General features: G+C 43.5%; 1 long non-coding RNA gene across 3 annotated transcripts; it reads right to left on the bottom strand.

The window, feature by feature from the left end:
- Positions 1–5,962: 5,962 nt before the first annotated feature.
- Positions 5,963–14,398, bottom strand: LOC127339569 (uncharacterized). Of its 3 annotated transcripts, XR_011755288.1 has the most exons (5): positions 13,379–14,398; positions 12,174–12,259; positions 8,713–10,865; positions 7,508–7,593; positions 5,963–6,198 (listed from the first exon to the last, which is right to left on the bottom strand). It is a non-coding gene; the product is annotated as an uncharacterized lncRNA (long non-coding RNA). The 3 variants fall into 3 exon arrangements; XR_011755289.1 differs by lacking the exon at positions 7,508–7,593; XR_011755290.1 differs by lacking the exon at positions 12,174–12,259.
- Between the last annotated feature and the right edge of the window lie 5,877 nt (positions 14,399–20,275).

Raw genomic sequence — 20,275 nt, 5'->3', positions numbered from 1 at the left:
TTGAAACAATTTCAAACAAATTTCAATACTGGACCCAACTTAGAAATTAAATAGAATATGTTTGGCCTGGCCAAATTTAACAAATTTTATATTGCTGGAAAGCTATGGAAAAGTTCTACAACTTGCCATGGGTCTCACCTTGACATTTGTTGTAGAAATAAAGTAATAAAAAGATGAAGGCAGGGACTTTTTCACATTCATTTGAATCTTAAAAATCAACCAAAATAGATATTTAGTTAATTCCAACTCCAATAGCTCACATTTAACTTACACTAATTGTTTCTGCAATAAAATGGTGTGGTCACTATGTATGATCATGCCCTAGTTTAAATAAAGGTCACTATGGCTAGTTTACTTAAGTGATATTGTCCAAAACTATTATGCAAATGATATGAAGTATTTTACTTCATTTAAATCTTGTCCCAAGTAATTTCATATGAAGTTTGAACCCCTGGTCAAATACTCTCATATGAAATACTTGGAGATTTTAAATCATTTGTAGAATTATTAGATAGTATGAGGTGGTCTACCTCATTTAAATCATTTTCTCAAATGATGATGATGAATGGTTGACCTAGGTCAACATGAATTCATGTATGATTGTTTGAGAAATTAAATCTCAAGAAGATTTCAATGAGAGGAAATTATTTCTCAAGAACCCTATGGAAACTATCATTTACATATGTAATGAGAGAAAATTATTTTTCCTCAAGCAACACAACCAATGCACCCTAATTATATTAATTGTGTTCTTAGAATAGTTTGTGTGAATATATGTGATGTTTAGAATAGCCAATGAATTGGTTGAGTGATTATACCTCGTATTCAAATTTAGACGCTAGCACCGGAGAATACCCGGAGGAAGAAGGTTGCTACCAAGAGGAGGAGGAGGAAAACTTTGAGAACTACCAAGGCAAGCTAATATTCTTGCAAAGTGAAAATCCCCCTTGGGGCAAGGCACCATTAATCTTACCTTTCTTACCACAAGCCTATCCCAAGTTTCTACCTTACAAGTTTTTACTTGTTTATTCAAAGAGTTACTTTTATAGTTAACTTTGGTCAAAGTGAAAGAAGGTTACTAGAGTAGTAAAGTTAGTCTCAAGCTAGCCAAGCAAGATTAGTACCCCTCATGATTAGTGCTAGTGCTAAATACTAAAACTTGACTACTCTAGATGGGAACATGTGACTTTGAAATGAATTTGAAACCTTGGAATCATGAGTCATTCCATTGAATGAATTTTGAAGGTGAATGTGACCAAGAGAAGATGGTGATTTTTGATAAAAATGATATTGGTTTGAATGCGATACCTTTCCAATATTGAGTACCCCCACAATACCTGATTATGGGTAGGGCTTAACTGGAAATTTATGCATCTTAGTATGGGTTCCCTCTGAACACACATCATAGGGGTTATGCCGAGGCTGCCTCCGTTGTTGAGAAATGATGTGAATTGAGGTGAATTGTACGGCCAAGCCCTGTGCAGTTCCCAGGTTGACAGTTGGTCTTCACTGGGAGGCCAAGCTCATGGGGAGAGGTGCTCATACTAGGGTTTGTAAGTGAAAGGTTATGGTTGATGATCCGCGTACTGTGTTACGTTGATTCGGGGTAATCCTGACGGATGAAATCAAATGTTGTGGCACAAGTGTGCAACCTCTGCAGAGTGTCCACGGTTACGGACGGTTGGAAAGGCCATACTGTTTCCGATGTCAGATTCTTGAAAATGTTGGTGAAATGAATGGTGAATTGGTGGCTTGACTTTGAATCACAACAATGTTGTGGGAATGACACTAATGTTCCCACTTGAGTTAGTCTAGCACATGAATAAGTCTTCTCTCAAATACTTGTGAACTAAAATTGGCTTTATGCAAATAAACTAGACCTTAGCACCCTTACTAGATTTGTCTAGCACTTACACTAGTATTAGTTTGCGAGTACTTGAAGTACTCATGGCTTTGTCCCTGGCTATTCAAATGGCCAGAGTATGAAGATGAACAAGGAGATGACCAGCAGGACGCCTACGACAACTAGGAGTCTTCCGACATCAAGCGTTGGCCTGTGGACTAGAGAGTCCATCTATCTTCACGCTTCCGCTATGAACTTGTGTTTGTTCGTTGATCAATAGATCAACTATTCGTGTAATATGGATCATGTGATTCCACTTGTAAGACAATATGGTTTGTAATGAATGATGACTGTGATACTTAACTATTATGCCTCGCAACAACAATATTCCTGCGATTGCGATGTATGACATAATAGGCATCCGGACTTAAAAATCCGGGTGTTGACAAAAGTCTAAGCTTGGGGATGCCCCCGTGGTTCATCCCTGCATATTTCAAGAAGACTCAAGCATCTAAGATTGGGGATGCCCAAGGCATCCCCTTCTTCATCGACAACTTATCAGGTCACCTCTAGTGAAACTATATTTTTATTCTGTCACATCTTATGTGCTTTACTTGGAGCGACTTTATGTTTTTATTTTTGTTTGTGTTTGAATAAAATCGGATCCTAGCATTCTTTGTTTGGGAGAAAGACACGCTCCGCTCGTTCATATGAACACTGGTGTTCTTAGCTTTACTTTTAATGTTCATGGCGAAGGTTGAAATTGCTTCGTTCATTGCTATTTTGTTGGAAACAGAAAATGCTTCATGTGGTAATTGGTATATGGTCTTGAATAATTTGATACTTGGCAATTGTTTTGCTCAAATAGATCATGTTTAAGCTCTTGCATCATGTACTTTGCACCTATTAATGAAGAACTACCATAGAGCTTGTTGAAATTTGGTTTGCATGATTGGTCTCTCTAAAAGTCTAGATATTTTCTGGTGAAGTGTTTGAACAACAAGGAAGATAATGTAGAGTCTTATAATGCTTGCAATATGTTCTTATGTAATTTTTGATGTACCGGTTCATACTTGTGTTTGCTTCGAACAACCTTGCTAGCCAAAGCCTTGTACTGAGAGGGAATGCTTCTCGTGCATCCAAAACCTTGAGCCAAAACCTATGCCATTTGTGTCCACCATACCTACCTATGTGGTATTTCTCTGCCATTCCAAAGTAAATTGCTTGCGTGCTACCTTTAAAACTTCATTCCTTGTCTTTGCAATACATAGCTCATGGGAAAATAGCCTTAAAAACTATTGTGGTAAAGAATATGTAGCTTATGTATCTTATTTCTTATAAGTTGCTTGTTGAGCGGTAACCATGTTTCTTGGGACGACATCAACTATTACACTTTTGTTGAATATCATGTGGGTTGCTATGCATGTTCGTCTTGTCTGAAGAAAGGGTGATTTATCATGATTAAATGGTTTGAGTATGCATATTGTTAGAGAAGAACTTTGGGCCGCCAACCAAAGCCATGTATCATGGTGGAAGTTTCAGTTTGGAAATTAATCCTTAATCTCTTATAAGAATATTATCTGTTGTTGAATGCTTATACATTAAAGAGGAGTCCATTATATGTTTTCTATGTTGTCCCGGTATGGATGTCCTCAAGTTGAGATTTATCAAAAACGAGAAATCAAATGCGATCTATCTTCTTGGACCTTTGTACAGGTGGCATAGGGGTACCCCTTTGTGACACTTGGTAGAAACATATGTAATGCAATGATAATCCATGGAAATCGAAGCTAATTAGGACAAGGTGCAAGCACTATTGGTATTCGATGCATGAGGCTTGCAACTTATAGGATGTCTTATGCATAACACATATGAATTATTACTACCGTTGACAAAATTGTTTCTATGCTTTCAAAATAAAAGCTCTAGCACAAAAATAGTAATCCCCGCTTCCCTCTGCGAAGGGTCTTTCTTTTACTTTATGTTGAGTCAGTTTACCTACTTCTTTCCATCTTAGAAGCAAACACTTGTGTCAACTGTGTGCATTGATTCCTACATACTTGCTTATTTGCATTCATCATATTACTTTGTGTTGACGATTATCCATGAGATATACATGTTGAAGTTGAAAGCAATTGCTGAAACTTATATCTTCCTTTGTATTGCTTCAAAACCTTCTATCAAGAATCTATTGCTTATTGACTTAACTCCTATGCAAGTTTTATGACAGTACTCACATGTTTTATATACACTTTATACCATTTATATGCATTTTCCGGCACTAACCTATTAACAAGATGCCGAAGCGCCAGTTCCTGTTTTCTGCTGTTTTTGGTTTCAAAAATCCTACACATGAAATATTCTCGGAATTGGACGAAACAAAAGCCCAGGGTCTTATTTTCCACAGAGCTTTCCAGAAGACCGAAGGAGATACGAAGTGGGGCCACGAGGTGGCGACACCACAAGGCGGCGCGACCAAGGAGGGGCCCGCGCCGCCCTATGGTGTGGGCCCCTCGTGAGCCCCCCGATTCTGCCCTTCCGCCTACTTAAACTCTCCGTCGCGAAAACCCTATTACCGAGAGCCACGATACGAGAAAAGTTCCAAAGACGCCGCCGCCGCCAATCCCATCTCGGGGGATTCAGGAGATCGCCTCCGGCACCCTGCCGGAGAGGGGAATCATCACCCGGAGGACTCTACATCGCCATGATCGCCTCCGGACTGATGTGTGAGTAGTTCATCCTTGGACTATGGGTCCATAGCAGTAGCTAGATGGTTGTCTTCTCCTCTTATGCTATCATGTTTAGATCTTGTGAGCTGCCTATCATGATCAAGATCATCTATTTGTAATGCTACATGTTGTGTTTGTTGGGATCCGATGAATATGGAATACTATGTCAAGTTGATTATTGATCTATCATATATGTGTTGTTTATGATCTTGCATGCTCTCTGTTGCTAGTAGAGGCTCTGGCCAAGTTGATACTTGTGACTCCAAGAGGAAGTATTTATGCTCGATTGTGGGTTCATGCCTCCATTGAATCTGGGACAGTGACAGAAAGTTCTAAGGTTGTGGATGTGCTGTTGCCACTAGGGATAAAACATCAATGCTTTGTCTAAGGATATTTGTGTTGATTACATTACGCACCATACTTAATGCAATTGTCTGTTGTTTGCAACTTAATACTGGAAGGGGTGCGGATGCTAACCCGAAGGTGGAATTTTTAGGCATAGATGCATGCTGGATAACGGTCTATGTTATTTGTCGTAATGCCCTAAGTAAATCTCATATTAGTCATCATGATATGTATGTGCATTGTTATGCCCTCTCTATTTGTCAATTGCCCAACTGTAATTTGTTCACCCAACATACTATTTATCTTATTGGAGAGACACCACTAGTGAACTGTGGACCCCGGTCCATTGTTTTACTCTGAATACAATCTACTGCAATCATTGTTCTCTGCTGTTCTTTGCAAACAAACATCGTTCTCCACACCATACGTTTAATCCTTTGTTTACAGCAAGCCGGTGAGATTGACAACCTCACTGTTAAGTTGGGGCAAAGTGTTTTGATTGTGTTGTGCAGGTTCCACGTTGGCGCCGGAATCCCTGGTGGTGCGCTGCACTACACTTCTCCACCAAAAACCTTCATGTGGCGTTCATCTCCTACTGGTTCGATAACCTTGGTTTCTTACTGAGGGAAACTTGCTGTTGTACTCATCACACCTTCCACTTGGGGTTCCCAACGGTCGTGTGCTTTATGCGTCATCAATAGGACTAGAGATTCATCAAGAGGTGGCTTGCCTTGATCAGCAAAGTGTCCCTAGTCTTCCTCTTCAAATTTCCCGAAGTCAACTCCTCCTTCGTTTCCGCCGGCGTTCGAATCTATCATCGCAAAAAGAGAACAAACAAGCCATACCAAATAAACAAAGCACTCCAGAATATTTCACAATTTTTTTGGTAAAATCACAGTATGTAAAGGTGTGACGCCCCGGAACCGGTATCCTGAGGATTCCAGCGATCCCGCCGAAATCCGCACGATATCGATTCAGAGACGCCCTCCGACACGACGTGCGCGACGAATCACACACGTGATGCCAGAGGAATTAACACGAGCGGTAACATTACAACAGGATTACAATAGAGCCCACAAGATACATATGTTACAACAACGACTCCATCGAGTCAAGATACAAATATACAATACAAAGATCCAAATCATACAGAAGATCGAATACGTCCGAGTACAGACAAGATACAAATTGGACTAAGAGTCCTGAAGATAACCAGTGGCGTCCATAACCCTGCCCAGGCCAAGCCGGAAGGGTAACCTTGCTAACGTCGTCATCTTGTACCTGTCAAAGTCGGGCCATCGGTTGCCGACAAGAGGGAGGAAGCAAAAGAGAAAGGGGAAAAAGGCGAGAGTAAGTACCAAGGAACGAACTCCGGCACGTACTTAGCGAGACTAGAAATGGCTATGCTCGCCGGGCGAGTATAATGTATATATCGCCGGGGGCTATATGGTAGGTTTAGCGGCAACATAACTATAACCAATAGAGACACGCTACAACATCCGTCTAATCAGATAAGATAAGAGAGCGCACAAGGTAACAGATAAATACTACACAAACATAACCCAGCCGATTACACATATCCCCTCCAACAATTGCGAAGAGGCAATGTAAAAGGCACTCAACGGTGGACAAGTTTTATTAGGTATCGGTTGTAGTAATGCTATATTACTAATCAAGTTATTAGCAGATTATTATCAACAACATAAAGGTGTAAGTTGTTCTATGATCAAGCCATACAATTCCAAGTCGTCCATAACCGCGGACACGGCTTATCGATAAGATGTACACCCTGCAGGGGTTGCCCAAATGTAACCATACGCATGCTCGACCCACTTACGACAGGTGGATGTCTCACAACAAGACCGTTCCCAGTTCAACAAGAAAGTCTAGGGGGGCCACCCAACTAAGCTACCCGTGACGAAGTCCGGCCGTACTCCGAGACGGACCCAGAGGTTGCGTAGGCGTCTAGGCGGGCACTAACGGCCAAGCACTAGATAAGTCGTCTAGCAATTATGCAGTGCAGTACAAAAATAAACCACCCGAAGGCAACAGGAAGTAAACACCCGAAGGCAACAGTAATAAATATGCGTGCACCAAATAAAACCAAGGTTGTGGCCCCCTTTTCAACTGACTTGAGAAAAGGTAATGGGTGAGGGGGGGTCCCAATAATCGTCCCCACGCATGGGTAGAGCGCTCAATCTCGGAACAGATAACAAGAACTCGGGTCCTAGGGGACATTAGCGAGTCAAAGTTCCGATGCTTTCGCAAAGGGGCTCACAGATGCCTCTGCTTACAATTTTAGTTGTTAACAATTAAATAGAGCATGTGTATCTCCAACAACTGATATAGCATGTGATAACCTCCCAACAACCCAACATATCCCGATAACAGATCGAGATAAACAACAGATCCTATACACGCCTACGACTCGCAAGGCTCAAACATCAAGCAACGGCTATGGATAAGGAATGGTGCATATAGGATTATTATGGTAAACAAGTGGAATAGGATACGTGACTCGATAAAGAATCGCAACATAAGGATAGCAATGCGAGGGAGAGTGTATAATAGGTGAACAGAGAGGGCTCGCCTGTGGAAAGCTGCAGAAGAACATGTTGGAGAACTCGTCGTATCTCACATCACCACTTCGCGATCCTATCCGGGAAGAAGCAAATGCTACAACAAATAACGGATGCAAGTCTTACTACTACAGAAGAAGAACCAGCATGATCAAGATGATATTAATGACATGGCAAGATGATGCGATGCACTTATCCAAATTAATCGGAGTCGGAACCCCGGACAAACAAATTAGAGTTGGAGTTACATTTTCTACCGACAAATTTAAGGGTGGATTAGCATGGCAGTAGCATGGCAAGGGTGCGCTACATCAAATTTAAACGGAGCGGGGAAATCATATCCAGTAATTCCAAAATACTCCGTGTTTATTATTAGGTGCGATGCATACTACAACCGTCACGACATGATGCGAGATGAAAACGGGCATGTGGATGGCACATTTAAACTGCTCACATTTTTCGGACCAATTTGCATATATAAAACATTTTAATCGGAGTTACAATTTAGAAGATATAAAATATACTAGATTTGCAAAATAAAAGAAAACTTCCAGGGTTGAGTTTAATGCATGGCTGTAGCGATTGAACCCAGGATCTGCATCTGCAGGTTGGAAGAGCAACACCAACCCACTGGAGTACTGGACTATAGCTTCGGATATGAAAAGATGGAAACGGATGAATTTTGATGTGTATATCTGGAAGCTGATGTCTTGTATGACGAAACTGAAGCAAAACAGGGGCACGCCGTGGAGCAGACTGATTGACACGGCGACGAGGCAAACACGCACAGTCTGAGAAGCTAGCAAGTAAACAAGCAGGTAGCTAGATCAATTGATCGTTGATGTCTAGTTGAAGCAAGCACACAGCTGGATCAATTCATGAGCTAACTAGCTGGGTTGGACTGATACACGAGCGTGGCCTTTGAAGCGACATACACAGGATGGACGTGATCTGCTGCAAGCGCGGCGGATGGAGACAATGACAGAGACCACTAACCGGAGGCAGAAAAACGTGTACATGATGTGCAAGAGGGAACACAACAACACGGGGAAGTGGTGCGCGCGCAGGCGCATCAACAGAAGCAGCAAAGCAGCGCCAGCTCATGGCCTTGCTCGTCACTGACGGTGTCCGCGGCAGCGTGCTTGGACGCGATCGGAAACGAACCTACTGAGAAGAAAGAAGCATGGAAAAGGGATGGATCGAGGCGGCTGCTCACCGAGAGGTTGCTGTTGATAAGGGTCGAAGGAGACGGTGCTAGCATGGTGCAGCGAGGCCCAAGGCGACGGCAAGGACAGCGAACTCCGGCGCGTACCTCGGACAGAAAGGGACGACAGTTCCGTCAGAATTAAGCGATACCGAACAGCAAGCAAACATGACAGAGAAGAGAGGAAAAAGGGCTCCATCTCACCAGGAAGCTGATGAACACCTCGACGGAGGCGGGCGAGGTCGGAGGCGGTCGGAAATCTCGCCGGTGCGTGGTGGCCGGAGAGGGGAATCGGCGAGTTTGCCGTTGATTGAGAGAACGCCGACTCGATTCCTTGGACGAGCAGGGCCGGGGCGATGAGACGGAGCTTCTGGTGGTCTCGGACGGGCGCGGGGTGGTCAGCTGCGGCGGCGCCATGGTGAGGCCGTCGATGGCGGCGGGGTTTCTTCAAGGTGCTTCTTTCGTGAAGGAGAAGAAAGAAATAAGAGGAAAACTAGGCAGAGGCAGGGTGGTTGGCGTGTGTGTGGCTGATGCTTCCTCTCGATGGGGATAAAAGGAAAAGGAGGGATGCACATGGAAGCGGCATGAGACGAAGCCGTGGTTGTCCATGCCTGAGTGTGTGTTGAGAAAGACAAACAGGAGAAGTATGAGATGGTGGCTTCGGTGGGGTTTGGTCAAGAACAAAAGAATTAGGCCAAAGCCATAATACACTTCCAAAAGAAAGGCTGCTGTCAGATACGAATTTCCAGGAACAGATATAGAGAAAAAAAGGTAGGGAAAAAAAATGAGAGGAAAGGATTGCAAAACATTTTATTTAAGGGAGCGGACCAAAAAATATATTTATTTTAATTTAATTTAAAATAATAAAAAGAGCGGACGGCTTTATAAAATTGCCGAGATATTTTAGCAAGGCAGAAAAAGATTTTTAATAAAATAATTTTAGGGTTGCAAAAACAAGCAAGGTGATTGATGCCATGATTATGCTAAAGAAAACGAGCAAACAAAAACTAATAGGGGTATTTCCCGGGGCCGTTACAATCGACACCACTAACAAGGAACCTCGCCCCGAGGTTCCACGCCATGGTACGGGGGAGAGAGGTGAACTATCGGGTCTTCAGGCGATGTGTCGAACTCCTCGACACCACTAACAAGAATTCTTGCTCCACGTAGATCGAGCGACACCACTAACAAGAAATCGTTGTTCCGATGACGATGATGACTCCGGGGAAACAAAGAAAGGCGTAACAGTCACACCGATCCACCAATTCATCGTAACAAGAGCGAATAATAAGAGTAGTCGGTATGGTGATCAGCCCATCCCGCACTCAAAGTATTACTCTGCACATGAATAGGAGAGACGTGTAACAGCTCCCAGAATTCTGATTGACGATATCGACAAGCATTGTCAGCGAAGATTCGACGGAGCCAAAGAACAAAGAATTGTAGAAAGATCAGAGAGGCATAGATGACATCGATGGAAAAGACGAAGGTTAGCCGCCGGTGATGTTCTTCTGTCGGAAATCTTCAGAGATCGGTCCTAATAGATGAAGGCATAGATCGTCCAACCCACGTCGGAACCTAAGACTCGGAGAAGCGGATAAGAGAGAGGACTCAAAACTCGCAGAGGTAAGAGGAGAAAGAATATAGGTAAGAAGAAAAATAGAGCTAGTCAGATCTATCCAACGAATTTTAGAAAATAGTTTTGACACTAGACACAACAACGTCAGTTGGCAAGGTTATCCTACAGGCTGGACTAGTGGGGTACCGTCAACCTGAGGCTCTGATACCAACTTGTGACGCCCCGGAACCGGTATCCTGAGGATTCCAGCGATCCCGCCGAAATCCGCACGATATCGATTCAGAGACGCCCTCCGACACGACGTGCGCGACGAATCACACACGTGATGCCAGAGGAATTAACACGAGCGGTAACATTACAACAGGATTACAATAGAGCCCACAAGATACATATATTACAACAACGACTCCATCGAGTCAAGATACAAATATACAATACAAAGATCCAAATCATACAGAAGATCGAATACGTCCGAGTACAGACAAGATACAAATTGGACTAAGAGTCCTGAAGATAACCAGTGGCGTCCATAACCCTGCCCAGGCCAAGCCGGAAGGGTAACCTTGCTAACGTCGTCATCTTGTACCTGTCAAAGTCGGGCCATCGGTTGCCGACAAGAGGGAGGAAGCAAAAGAGAAAGGGGAAAAAGGCGAGAGTAAGTACCAAGGAACGAACTCCGGCACGTACTTAGCGAGACTAGAAATGGCTATGCTCGCCGGGCGAGTATAATGTATATATCGCCGGGGGCTATATGGTAGGTTTAGCGGCAACATAACTATAACCAATAGAGACACGCTACAACATCCGTCTAATCAGATAAGATAAGAGAGCGCACAAGGTAACAGATAAATACTACACAAACATAACTTGACCGATTACACATATCCCCTCCAACAATTGCGAAGAGGCAATGTAAAAGGCACTCAACGGTGGACAAGTTTTATTAGGTATCGGTTGTAGTAATGCTATATTACTAATCAAGTTATTAGCAGATTATTATCAACAACATAAAGGTGTAAGTTGTTCTATGATCAAGCCATACAATTCCAAGTCGTCCATAACCGCGGACACGGCTTATCGATAAGATGTACACCCTGCAGGGGTTGCCCAAATGTAACCATACGCATGCTCGACCCACTTACGACAGGTGGATGTCTCACAACAAGACCGTTCCCAGTTCAACAAGAAAGTCTAGGGGGCCACCCAACTAAGCTACCCGTGACGAAGTCCGGCCGTACTCCGAGACGGACCCAGAGGTTGCGTAGGCGTCTAGGCGGGCACTAACGGCCAAGCACTAGATAAGTCGTCTAGCAATTATGCAGTGCAGTACAAAAATAAACCACCCGAAGGCAACAGGAAGTAAACACCCGAAGGCAACAGTAATAAATATGCGTGCACCAAATAAAACCAAGGTTGTGGCCCCCTTTTCAACTGACTTGAGAAAAGGTAATGGGTGAGGGGGGGTCCCAATAATCGTCCCCACGCATGGGTAGAGCGCTCAATCTCGGAACAGATAACAAGAACTCGGGTCCTAGGGGACATTAGCGAGTCAAAGTTCCGATGCTTTCGCAAAGGGGCTCACAGATGCCTCTGCTTACAATTTTAGTTGTTAACAATTAAATAGAGCATGTGTATCTCCAACAACTGATATAGCATGTGATAACCTCCCAACAACCCAACATATCCCGATAACAGATCGAGATAAACAACAGATCCTATACACGCCTACGACTCGCAAGGCTCAAACATCAAGCAACGGCTATGGATAAGGAATGGTGCATATAGGATTATTATGGTAAACAAGTGGAATAGGATACGTGACTCGATAAAGAATCGCAACATAAGGATAGCAATGCGAGGGAGAGTGTATAATAGGTGAACAGAGAGGGCTCGCCTGTGGAAAGCTGCAGAAGAACATGTTGGAGAACTCGTCGTATCTCACATCACCACTTCGCGATCCTATCCGGGAAGAAGCAAATGCTACAACAAATAACGGATGCAAGTCTTACTACTACAGAAGAAGAACCAGCATGATCAAGATGATATTAATGACATGGCAAGATGATGCGATGCACTTATCCAAATTAATCGGAGTCGGAACCCCGGACAAACAAATTAGAGTTGGAGTTACATTTTCTACCGACAAATTTAAGGGTGGATTAGCATGGCAGTAGCATGGCAAGGGTGCGCTACATCAAATTTAAACGGAGCGGGGAAATCATATCCAGTAATTCCAAAATACTCCGTGTTTATTATTAGGTGCGATGCATACTACAACCGTCACGACATGATGCGAGATGAAAACGGGCATGTGGATGGCACATTTAAACTGCTCACATTTTTCGGACCAATTTGCATATATAAAACATTTTAATCGGAGTTACAATTTAGAAGATATAAAATATACTAGATTTGCAAAATAAAAGAAAACTTCCAGGGTTGAGTTTAATGCATGGCTGTAGCGATTGAACCCAGGATCTGCATCTGCAGGTTGGAAGAGCAACACCAACCCACTGGAGTACTGGACTATAGCTTCGGATATGAAAAGATGGAAACGGATGAATTTTGATGTGTATATCTGGAAGCTGATGTCTTGTATGACGAAACTGAAGCAAAACAGGGGCACGCCGTGGAGCAGACTGATTGACACGGCGACGAGGCAAACACGCACAGTCTGAGAAGCTAGCAAGTAAACAAGCAGGTAGCTAGATCAATTGATCGTTGATGTCTAGTTGAAGCAAGCACACAGCTGGATCAATTCATGAGCTAACTAGCTGGGTTGGACTGATACACGAGCGTGGCCTTTGAAGCGACATACACAGGATGGACGTGATCTGCTGCAAGCGCGGCGGATGGAGACAATGACAGAGACCACTAACCGGAGGCAGAAAAACGTGTACATGATGTGCAAGAGGGAACACAACAACACGGGGAAGTGGTGCGCGCGCAGGCGCATCAACAGAAGCAGCAAAGCAGCGCCAGCTCATGGCCTTGCTCGTCACTGACGGTGTCCGCGGCAGCGTGCTTGGACGCGATCGGAAACGAACCTACTGAGAAGAAAGAAGCATGGAAAAGGGATGGATCGAGGCGGCTGCTCACCGAGAGGTTGCTGTTGATAAGGGTCGAAGGAGACGGTGCTAGCATGGTGCAGCGAGGCCCAAGGCGACGGCAAGGACAGCGAACTCCGGCGCGTACCTCGGACAGAAAGGGACGACAGTTCCGTCAGAATTAAGCGATACCGAACAGCAAGCAAACATGACAGAGAAGAGAGGAAAAAGGGCTCCATCTCACCAGGAAGCTGATGAACACCTCGACGGAGGCGGGCGAGGTCGGAGGCGGTCGGAAATCTCGCCGGTGCGTGGTGGCCGGAGAGGGGAATCGGCGAGTTTGCCGTTGATTGAGAGAACGCCGACTCGATTCCTTGGACGAGCAGGGCCGGGGCGATGAGACGGAGCTTCTGGTGGTCTCGGACGGGCGCGGGGTGGTCAGCTGCGGCGGCGCCATGGTGAGGCCGTCGATGGCGGCGGGGTTTCTTCAAGGTGCTTCTTTCGTGAAGGAGAAGAAAGAAATAAGAGGAAAACTAGGCAGAGGCAGGGTGGTTGGCGTGTGTGTGGCTGATGCTTCCTCTCGATGGGGATAAAAGGAAAAGGAGGGATGCACATGGAAGCGGCATGAGACGAAGCCGTGGTTGTCCATGCCTGAGTGTGTGTTGAGAAAGACAAACAGGAGAAGTATGAGATGGTGGCTTCGGTGGGGTTTGGTCAAGAACAAAAGAATTAGGCCAAAGCCATAATACACTTCCAAAAGAAAGGCTGCTGTCAGATACGAATTTCCAGGAACAGATATAGAGAAAAAAAGGTAGGGAAAAAAAATGAGAGGAAAGGATTGCAAAACATTTTATTTAAGGGAGCGGACCAAAAAATATATTTATTTTAATTTAATTTAAAATAATAAAAAGAGCGGACGGCTTTATAAAATTGCCGAGATATTTTAGCAAGGCAGAAAAAGATTTTTAATAAAATAATTTTAGGGTTGCAAAAACAAGCAAGGTGATTGATGCCATGATTATGCTAAAGAAAACGAGCAAACAAAAACTAATAGGGGTATTTCCCGGGGCCGTTACAAAAGGTTCACAAGCACAAGCTACTGAAAGTGGTTTCACTAATTTATGATTTTTAAAACAAAATTTATGATTTTTACAAATCCAGAAATGACTTAGAAACCACTTAAATGGTCTAAATCTTTCTGTGACTCAAAAAAATGCATGCAGCATACCTACTGAAAGCTAACAACATGTGGAACACACTTGCATAAGAATCACATGCAAATAAATTTTTAAATAATATAGGCAAATTAAACAAGACAGGAACCAGAGCAGATCAATAGCTAGGCACACCAGTATCAGAGCAGCATCAACCATAGCCAAGCATACCCATGGATAGGTGAAACTAAATGTGATCTAAACCCACTGGTTTGGCATTTTTCTTATTTGTAAATGAATTTACAAAAATCAGATACTGAAAAGGTGTTCTGTTTCAGTAGTAACATCCTCAGAGGCAAACTACCACACATAAAAATATTCCCCTTGGCACAAAAGTACCCTAGTATTATACCTACCAGCAGCACTTGGATTTGCTCCAAAAATAATTGTATTTTTCAAAATAAAAATCAAAGAGTGGTTGTATGGACAGAATTTGATTTGTAAATCAAACCAGATCCAAGAAGCTCCTGCATGTCGGACTAGTGCCAAAATAAAGGTATTTACTTCTAATGCACACCAAAATTAAACTCATGCAAAAAATGATCTATACAAAACTCATACTAGTTAATATACCTATACTGCAATATTCTAGAACATGATTTATCTACACAGATATAGAATCAAACAGCACATGGATGCAATATTCTGTGGTTAAGATTTCTTTTGTGAGCATCCAGAAATTTGAATCATAAAATTTGGGCACTCCACGAATTTATGGTATTTCAAAATCTGGGCAGGAATTACTGGCAGATTTAAAAGAAGAAAAAGGAGAGAAGAGAGACGGGCCAGGATTCTGGACTTTGCCAGATCTGGCCCAGCGTCACGGCGGCCCCGCGGGAGATGGAGATTTAAACGGAGGGGATGACGTGGAGGCCGTGCTGCCTCGTGGGACCCGATGGTTGGCACATGCATCCGTTGGATCAAATCCAATGGTGCATGCACCATTGTCTCTGATGCCACGCCGGCCTCTAGAAACCCTAGGAAATGGCGAGGCGCAACATGCTCACCCTGGTGCGCAGATGACGGCGGGGATGTGTGCGCTGGACACGGCGGAGAAGGAGCTTCCGGGAGAGGGTGCGGCGGCCGGAACAACAACACTTTTTCGGCTGTTGACGTCAGCGATGGAGTTGCTGTTCACGATGGCGATGTAGAAAGACATTCATGGGAAGAAGTAAGAGGCGCATCAGTACGCGGAGAGGAAGGGGCTTCCAGAGAGCTAGCGTAGGCGCTAGTCGACTTTAACCTTCACCAGAACCGAGCCGGCGTCGAGCTCGTGCACGATGAACAGGGAGGAGCTGAGCTCCCCTCTGCTATGGAGAGGATATGGTGGGGATGGATGAGTGTGTTGGCGAAGGGAGGGAGCAGGAGGGGTGATGACGCGTCAAGCACACGTCCGTTGAGAACCCCAAGAGGAAGGTGTGATGCGTACAGCAGCAAGTTTTCCCTCAGTAAGAAACCAAGGTTATCGAACCAGTAGGAGTCAAAGGCCACGTGAAGGTTGTTGGTGACGGAGTGTAGTGCGGCGCAACACCAGGGATTCCGGCGCCAACGTGGAACCTGCACAACAAAATCAAAATACTTTGCCCCAACGTAACAGTGAGGTTGTCAATCTCACCGGCTTGCTGTAAACAAAGGATTAAACGTATGGTGTGGAAAATGATGTTTGTTTGCGAAGAACAGCAGAGAACAATGATTGCAGTAGATTGTATTCAGATGTAAAAGAATGGACTGGGGTTCACTAGTGGTGGTTCTCCAATAAGAAATAGCATGTTGGGTGAACAAATTACAGTTGGGCAATTGACAAATAAAGAGGGCATAACAATGCACATACATATCATGATGACTACTATGAGATTTACTTAGGGCATTACGACAAAGTACATAGACCGCTATCCAGCATGCATCTATGCCTAAAAAGTCCACCTTCGGGTTAGCATCCGCACCCCTTCCAGTATTAAGTTGCAAACAACAGACAATTGCATTAAGTATGGTGTGTAATGTAATCAACACAAATATCCTTAGACAAAGCATCGATGTTTTATCCCTAGTGGCAACAGCACATCCACAACCTTAGAACTTTCTGTCACTGTCCTAGATTCAATGGAGGCATGAACCCACTATCGAGCATAAATACTCCCTCTTGGAGTTACAAGTATCAACTTGGCCAGAGCCTCTACTAGCAACAGAGAGCATGCAAGATCATAAACAACACATATATGATAGATTGATAATCAACGTGACATAGTATTCCATATTCATCGGATCCCAACAAACACAACATGTAGCATTATAAATAGATGATCTTGATCATGATAGGCAGCTCACAAGATCTAAACATGATAGCACATGAGGAGAAGACAACCATCTAGCTACTGCTATGGACCCATAGTCCAAGGATGAACTACTCACACATCAGTCCGGAGGCGATCATGGTGATGAAGAGTCCTTGATACGTCCAAAACGTATCTACTTTCCCGAACACTTTTGCTATTGTTTTGCCTCTAATTTGTGTATTTTGGATGCAACTAACACGGACTAACGCTATTTTCAGCAGAACTGCTCTGGTGTCTCGTTTTTGTGCAGAAATCCAACTTTCGGGAAAATCCTCGGAATTTATGCAGAAGGCCCTATTTTCTCAGGAAACTAACGGAGCCAGAAGGAGAAGTCAGGTGGAGGCCCGAGGGCCCCACACCATAGGGCGGCGCGGCCCAGGGGGGCCCGCGCGGCCCTGTGGTGTGGCCCCCTCGGCCGGCCTCCGACGCCCTCCTTCGGACTACTTATCGGCCTCGACCTAAAAATGCACGGAGAGGAGTCGAAGTCGCCAGAAACCCTCCAGAACACCGCCACATCGCGAAACTCCGTCGCGGGAGCGAGAAGTCTCCGTTCTAGCACTCCGCCGGGACGGGGAATTGGAGGAGATCATCGCCGCCATCACTGCCATCACCTCTACATCAACCAGCCATGTTTCCCCCATCCATGTGTGAGTAATTCCCCCGCTGTAGGCCGAAGGGGATGGTAGGGATTGGATGAGATTGGTCATGTAATAGCATAAGATTGTTAGGGCATAGTGCCTATTGTCCGTAATTGGTACTTTGATGATATTGTTGCAACTTGTTATGCTTAATGCTTGTCACTAGGGCCCGAGTGCCATGATCTCAGATCTGAACATGTTATTGCTTCATCAAGATAATCATTGTTTATGGTCTTAACTGTAAGTTGCATACACATGTCGCTGTCCGGAACCGATGGCCCCGAAGTGACGGAAATCGGGACAACCGGAGGGAATGGTAGCGATGTGAGGATCACATGTGTTCACGGAGTGTTAATGCTTTGCTCCGGTACTCTATTAAAAGGAGTACCTTAATATCCAGTAGTTTCCCTTGAGGCCCGGCTGCCACCGGCTGGTAGGACAAAAGATGTTGTGCAAGTTTCTCATTGCGAGCACGCACGACTATATATGGAACACATGCCTATTGATTGCTTTGTACTTGGACACCATTTTATTATTATCTGCAAATGCCCTGCTATGATTGTTACATGAGTTTCTCTCATCCATGCAACGCCCGTCATCCGTCCCCGTGCCTACAGTATTTTAATCCTGCTGTTTACTAAAATCACTACTGCTGTCTCTATTACTCTGCTGCTGTTATTTCACTACTGCTACTGCTATAAAACTATTATTACTGATAAACTCTTGCGAGCAAGTCTGTTTCCAGGTGCAGCTGAATTGACAACTCCGCTGTTAAGACTTCCAAGTGTTCTTTGTCTCCCCTTGTGTCGAATCAATAAATTGGGTTTTACTTCCCTAGAAGACTGTTGCGATCCCCTATACTTGTGGGTCATCAAGACTATTTTCTGGCGCCGTTGCCGGGGAGCATAGCTTTATTTGGAAGTTCACTTGGATTAATATTGTTCGCTGCAAATTCTCCATCATGGGTAAACCTCGCGATACTAAGATCGCCATATTACCATCCACTACAAGAAAAGGTACAATTCTGAATACCTCTGCTGCTCTTGATTCACCATCTGTGATTGATAAACTTGTTTCACCGCCACATGCTTCGCATGCGGGTACATCTGCTGAATCTGAACACTCTCATAATATTGATAATGTTTCTGCTGTGCTTGACAATAGTGGTTCTTTGGGATCCTTTCTAGATGCTACAATTGCTAGGTCTAGACAAATTGAAAATACTGAAACTCCTAATGCTACTACACCTGTTAGTTCACCTGAACTTGATTATTTTAGTGATGATCCTGATGAAGATTATGTGGAGCTTAATGATGATTTTATTGAAAAATGCAATGCTACTACTGATGCAAGAAAAATTAAAAAGTTGCTTGCAGAACATGCTGTTAGATATAAACTGTCTCCTGATCCTAAATTTGCCACATCTCCTATAAACATTAAGGATAAAGATTATGATTTTTCTCTTGATCTATCTCATATAGCAATTGTTGAGAAAACACCCTTTTGTGGTACTGAAAAAGAAAGTGCTGTTGAACACATGACTGAGTTATCTACTCTGAGTAGCTTGTTTTCTGATGATGTCAAGATGCGTACTTACTTTGTTGCTAAAATCTTTCCATTCTCATTGAAGGATGATGCTAAAACTTGGTATAATAATTTGCCACCTAATTCTATTAGAAGTCCGAAAGAATTGCTTGATGTTTTCTTCCGCAAATACTTTCTTGCTAGTGCTCAACATATTGCTTTGCAGAGAATTTATAACTTTGATCAGGGAGATGAAGAGAAATTGCCTGAGGCTTGGGCGAGATTCTGCTCTCTTATTAGAGCTCGGCCTGAGCATGATTTGGAAAAGCATGATTTACTTGATATATTCTATAGTGGACTAACCATTGAGTCTAGGGCATACCTGGATAGTTGTCTTGGTTGTGTTTTTAGGAAAAGAACTCCAGGCAATATTTGAAGAATTATTGGCTAAAATAAGCCGGAATCATGATGATTGGACTACGCAACCAACTCCAACGCCAATATTGAAGAAGAGGGGTATGATTAAATTGAATGATGAAGATATGAGGGAAGCCAAGAAGTCTCTCAAGGAGAAAGGTATTAAATCTGAAGATGTGAAGAATCTACCTCCTATAGAAGATATATGTGAGATAATTCCCCCTTCATCCATGATTGAGGTAAACTCCCTTCAACGCTTTACTAGGGAAGATATTCCGTATTCGAAACCTCCTGCACAATGCTTAGATGAGTTTGATAATTATATTGTTAAGCAAGAAAATTTTAATATGAGAGTAGAGAATCATTTAATGGAAAATTCTCGAGCTATTAGTGAATTGCGTGATATTGTGGAGAGAACCTCCAATGATGTTAAGATGCTTGTTAAACATTTTCATATGATTCAAACTCAAATTGATCAACTCACTAAAGTGCAAAATGACTTGTTAGGGAATAATTCTAAAGAGAAACATGCTTATGAAGTAACAACTAGAGGTGGTGTCTCTACCCAGGATCCTCTATATCCTGAAGGGCATTCCAAAAGAATTGAACAAGATTCTCAACGCATTGAACCTAGTGCTCATTCTAGGAAGAAAAAGAAGAAGAAACATAAAAATGTTGTAGAATCCTCTGAACCTGTTAATGATCCTAATAGTATTTCTATTTCTGATGCTGAAACTGAAAGTGGTAATGAACATGATAATGATAATGATAATGATAAGAATGATACTCCTGATAAAGAAGAGGTTGAAGAAGAACCTGAAAA

This window comes from Lolium perenne, chromosome 3 (assembly GCF_019359855.2).
Source record: "Lolium perenne isolate Kyuss_39 chromosome 3, Kyuss_2.0, whole genome shotgun sequence".
Classification (NCBI taxonomy): Eukaryota; Viridiplantae; Streptophyta; class Magnoliopsida; order Poales; family Poaceae; genus Lolium; species Lolium perenne.
Note: the sequence above shows the minus strand (reverse complement) of the source record. Positions and strands in the feature narration are given on the sequence as shown.